Source organism: Zea mays, chromosome 6 (genome assembly GCF_902167145.1).
Source record: "Zea mays cultivar B73 chromosome 6, Zm-B73-REFERENCE-NAM-5.0, whole genome shotgun sequence".
NCBI lineage: Eukaryota > Viridiplantae > Streptophyta > Magnoliopsida > Poales > Poaceae > Zea > Zea mays.
Genome location: NC_050101.1, coordinates 135,127,125 through 135,133,124, shown reverse-complemented (window position 1 = coordinate 135,133,124; position 6,000 = coordinate 135,127,125).

The following is a 6,000-nucleotide window of genomic DNA, read 5'->3' as shown; positions in this document are numbered from 1 at the left end:
CGAGCAGAAGGCCGTAGAGTTGGAGGTCAGCCCGCGGGCGGCACCGACTATCTCGTCGGCGGAGAAACCTCTTCCGGCTGCCGTGGCGGAAGGTGGCACCGGAGGCAGCGCCGAAGCCACTCGGACCGGAGAGCCGGACACGCGGCAGCTGCCAGCGCCACGAACGGCGAACGCCCTTCCCCCCGATCGCTGAGGGAAGGAGCGGGCCGCTGCCCGCGCGGAGACCGACCCCAACTCGGCGCACTCCCCTCCCCAGCACTGATGATGAACATCCTTGAAGCTGAGGGAGGGGCGGAGATCGCAGCCTGGCTTGCTTCTCCCCACCCAGGAGCTGGTGGTCACCGTCTTGGGTGACCACCGGCAAGGGGATGCAGCCGGGCTGCCTGATGAAAATCCTTGAAGCCGAACGATGGCTGAAAGGTACCAACTTCCGCGAAGTTGTGTTCCTCCAACGACGACAAGGCGGAAGAACTGCGGACGCCCCCCACCCAGGGGCTCGGAAGGTGGGAAGACGCGATGCATAAGGGGAGCGCGAAGACATGGTTGCATTTCAAGGGGGTCACCCTCCTTCTAAAGGCAACTCTCCCCACTTGCGTCCTCATCCATCGCGGGCTGAGTCTTCTCCAACAAGCTCCAAGGTTCTCCCCCTACGACACGGGGGCTGGGTCCCACGCGTCATGCAAGCTGGCCCAGGGCAGAAGAAGCCAAACCGCCACGCGCGGTGCGGGCAACTGCCCAGCGGTTACGAGCATTCCTCCACTTTCACCCAGACCAGCAGGTGAAAGGGCGGACCACCATGCAGGCGGCATGCAACCGCACCAAGAGGCGCACCCTCTCGACTTCGACGCGTCCATCATGGAGGCCCAGGCCCACACATCATGTAACCGGCGCGCCGGTTGCTACGTGCAAGAAACTGCACCGCCACTCGCGCCACTACCGTGCCTCCTCGACTGCGGAACCAGTACCGCGACTCGAGGCAACCCTGCGCATGACCCAACAGTGCCAACCAGGCACAACGGTCACGGGCCAGTCAGCCGTGGGAGAAGGCGCGATGGTCGATACGGCCAGAAATGGACTGGCAGTAATGGCAGTGGCAGGCAGGCGGAAGCAGCGGTCAAGTTGTCAGCCAAGCTCACGTCCCCTCCTGGGACAGCGAGAGAACCCTCTCCCACGGCGTGAAGACAACGCGCCCGTGTTCCGTTCCTCGAACGGCTCGCGCACGCGCAATGGCTGCCCCGCGAACGACTCGTCCCGTCGCATTAACTCTGCAGCAGGACAGGCGGCACCTTTGGCAGGAGAAGCAGGCGACGCTTCGCCTCCGCCATAATGACCGCGTCAAAAAAGGTGCGCCACGTCGTTCGATTTCGTATCCTTTTCCTTTTTCCTCTTTCTCTCTCTTACAACAGGGACCGGGAATGGGGATACCCCGAAAGGGATCCTTCTCCGCAAAGGAAACGGGCCCCGAGCCCCCCTACTGATCAGAGGTTCGAGGGCTGGCCCCTCGGAAGGGTTCAACAGCCGCCTCAGAGCACTCGAGCTCCGCGCCCACTACTGGTCAGAGGTTCGAAGGCTGGCCCCTCGAAAGGGTTCAACGGCCGCCTCAGGCCACTCGGGCTCCGCGCCCATTACTGATCAGAGGTTCGTAGGCTGACCCCCGAAGGGTTCGACATCCGCCTCAGATGCAGAGTGAGGGATGACCCTGGGTACGTTCGATACATAACCAAGGCTCGGGCTTCGCTCCCGAGGTACCCTAGGACATTTCCGAGACCGACGGGAACGATTTTGTAACGGAATCCCATCAGAGGGAGGCATCGAGCCCTCGGACCCCGTCAAAAGGGGACCGGGTCCGGCAAATCACCCGCAGGTACTTTTGGAGCGCGCCTCCGGGCCACTAGCCGACCCCTAACAAATGGGGCACAGGCGTCCACTCGGATTACCCGTTAGCAACTCGCTGGAGACACCATGTTCGGCGCCCTCACTAGCCGACCCCTAACAAATGGGGCATAGACTGTGCACCCGGGCTACGGCCAGTTCGCATGAGGGAACAACCAGACCGGTCGAAGCATCACGAGACGCATTAAGACCTCGAAGGAGTCAAACCACTCCTCCGAGGCCTTGGGGGCTACACCCGGCGGGTGCGCTCGCGCGCACCCACCGAAACGAAACGCAACCGAGAAAGGCCGGTCCCCTTGCAAAAAAGTGCGACAAAAGCCTCCAAGCGAGTATTAACACTCCCTTTGAGGCTCGAGGGCTACTGTCGGGGACCATAATTAGGGGTACCCCCAAGACTCCTAATCTCAGCTGGTAACCCCCATCAGCACAAAGCTGCAAAGGCCTGATGGGTGCGATTAAGTCAAGGCTCGGTCCACTCAAGGGACACGATCTCGCCTCGCCCGAGCCCAGCCTCGGGCAAGGGCAGCCGACCCCGGAGGATTCACGTCTCACCCGAGGGCCCCCTCAAGCGACGGACACACCTTCGGCTCGTCCGAGGCCCAGTCTTCATCGAGAAGCAACCTTGACCAGATCGCCACACCAACCGACCGTATCACAGGAGCATTTAATGCAAAGGTGGCCTGACACCTTATCCTGACGCACGCCCTTCAATCGACTGAGCCGAAGTGACCGCAGTCACTTCGCCGCTCCACTGACCAGCCTAACAAGAAGACAGCGCCGCCCGCGTCGCTCCGACTGCTGTGCCATTCGACAAAATGAGGCTAACAGCGGCCAAGTCTGGCCTCGGGCGCCATAGGAAGCTCCGCCTCGCCCGACCCTAGGGCTCGGACTCGGGCTCGGCCCCGGAAGACGACGAACACCGCCTCGCCCGACCCCAGGGCTCGGACTCGGGCTCGGCCCCGGAAGACGACGAACTTCGCCTCGCCCGACCCCAGGGCTCGGACTCGGGCTCGGCCCCGGAAGACGACGAACTCCGCCTCACCCGACCCAGGGCTCGGACTCGGCCTCGGCTCCGGAAGACGACGAACTCCGCCTCGCCCGACCCAGGGCTCGGACTCGACCTCGACCACGGAAGACATACTCGACCTCGACCTCGGAGGAGCCTCCGCCTCGCTCGACCCAGGGCTCGGACCGACCACGTCACAAGGGGAGCCATCATTACCCTACCCCTAGCTAGCTCAGGCTACGGGGAACAAGACCGGCATCCCATCTGGCTCGCCCCGGTAAATAAGTAATGATGGCGCCCCGCGTGCTCCATGACGACGGCGGCTCTCAGCCCCTTACGGAAGCAAGGAGACGTCAGCAAGGACTCGACAGCCCCGACAGCTGTCCTTCCGCAAGGCTCCAGCACTCCTCCGACGGTCACGACATCACATGAACAGGGTGCCAAAACCTCTCCGGCTGCCACGACGGCATGTACTTAGGGCACTAGCTCCTCTCTGCTAGACACGTTAGCACACTGCTACACCTCCCATTGTACACCTGGGCCCTCTCCTTACGCCTATAAAAGGAAGGGCCAGGGCACTCGTACGGAAGGTTGGCCGCGCGGGGGAACGGGACGGCGCGCATAAGCCTCTCGCTCTCTCCCACGCGGACGCTTGTAACCCCCTACTGCAAGCGCACCCGACCTGGGCGCGGGACAAACACGAAGGCCGTGGGTTTCCCCTTTACGCCTGTCTCCCTCTGGTTTTCCCCCCCTTCGTGCTCCGTCTCGCGCCGACCCATCTGGGCTGGGGCACGCGGCGACAATTCACTCGTCGGTCCAGGGACCCCCCGGGATCGAAACGCCGACAGATAGTGACTTGAGCTCCATTTAAGTTGTGAACTCCGTGGGTTGTGTTTTGAGCTCAAGTTGTGACTTGTGTGCGTGATTGTGCTGTGATTTGAGTCATGTGTGTGTTGCTCTCCCCTCCCTTACTTATGTGCTTCTTTTGTGATCATCATTGTAAGGGCGAGAGGCTCCAAGTTGTGGAGATTCCTCGCAAACGGGAGAAAGACTAAGAAAGGAAAAACCGTGGTATTCAAGTTGATCATTGGATCACTTGAAAGGGGTTGAGTGCAACCCTCGTCCATTGGGACGCCACAACGTGGAAGTAGGGAAGTGTTACTTGGCCGAACCACGGGATAAAAATCACGTGTCTCTTGTGTGCTTTCTCTTTGGTTGTCTGTGTTCACAAGAGCTTGTTTCAAGCTACTTAGCCATTCTAACTTTAATAACTAAGTTTTGTGGCTATTAGTGTTGAATTTTACAGGATCACCTATTCACCCCCCCTCTAGGTGCTCTCACATAGATGGCACACTAAGCTGTTTAGAGTAGATACTTAGTTCATGTCATCTTCCCCAAATTCAATATGGCTTAGTTTGTTAGGACAAAGCACACTTCCATCCTCCTCATCACTGTCGTCTTCGGCATCATAAGCACTTTCTACAAGGGTGTCTTCCTCCTCTATCATCTTCGGCTCAGTTGATTCCTTCATCACTTCAGAAATCGGTGCCACAACAATAGTATCATGTGCTTCCCCCTCCAATTGTGTTGCTTTAGACGAAGTTGGAGTTACCAACCTAGCAGTCGATCTGATCTTAACCATGTAAAAATTGTTGAAGCATAGATTCCTGAGGCTTGCAAGGGAGAAAGAATCACTAAAAAGATTTGACGGTAGAGAATATGATGGCAACAAGTTGGTACGAGTAGTAAATACCATGGTATACTCTAGGACCGACTAGCTTATATAGCTAGGTGAGCGGTAGAGCCGAGAAGGCGCACCATTTTTATCCTCTGTCCACTAGACCGTTGTAAATAATTTTCATTCATTTTTAATAACATGCTTAGTGAAGGTGTTTTTCGGTCCTTCAGCATGAGGCATGTATCATTTTCGCGATCTGAGCTTGTCATAAAAAACAAACTAATGTCGCGTGGGGTACTGTTGGGGTCCTCACTACCCAAAGGTCATCAAAGTGTTATCTTGTCAACTGTTTACAAGTTCGTTTCAGTTTTAATAGGGTGAAAAATCCCAAAGGGCACCTTCATCTAGGGCGGCACACAACTATGGGAAACGAAGCTGAAAGCTTCGGTTCGACGACGTGTGCGTATGGCTCAGAGACAGGCCAGTGCAAGGCGAAGCCCTCGTGACTTGTTCAACAAGACTTTGACAAAGAGATGAAAATGCCCTCGGCCAACAAAATAGCTCATATGTATAAGTTGGAGGGCATGACTGTAATTTTGACGAAATAGTTCCTTGCCACTATAAATAGAGGAATAATGCCATGCATTAGGGGACTTCTGAATCAGATTGTAACATGGTAATCCATCTACAGGGATGTACTTTTCGTCATCTTCACTTTACAAATTGTAAAGCCGAAGGTACTCTTGTAATCATTTGTTGCATTGTAAAGAAATGATGGAAAATAATAATTTGTGGGGAAGAGTAGTTCATTTTACCTCATGTAAACTAAAATTTATTGTTGGGGACTTGTCCTTAAATGCTATGAATTGAGAACAAGGCAACACAGAAATTGTTAAACGTTAAAGTCCTTCGTCCTTCGAAGCATTATTTCCCTTGGGATATAATGAGTTTCAGACGAAGATTATGAAGGACATACCTTCATCAGTACAACAAATAATGAAGAAGGATTCACATAAAGTATGAGAAATAACATAAACACTTAAATATTATTATTAGCTCATTTCTATTTTATTATTATGGAAAAATAGAAATGATAACAAATTACAAATGTACCTTTGGCTTGAAAGAAAGCAAAAGTACAAGCGTGACACAAAAGCTAATGCCAAGTCAGCCTGAACAGTACGGGAGTACTGTTCACCTATTTATAGGCACGGGTCGCAGCCCATGTAAAATTACATCCAGGCCCTTTGCATTTGATAATAACTCTATAGTAATTTATCGGGGTCTAGACAGTCTTTTCCTCTTTAAGTCGGTTTTCTCTTTTCTGCCAACATGCCGAAGCTTCCTTGCGTACAACTTCGGCTCTGTTCCATCCTTCGTTCTCCTTGTGTTTCTTCATACAGCGATTTTGACATGTCTGAAG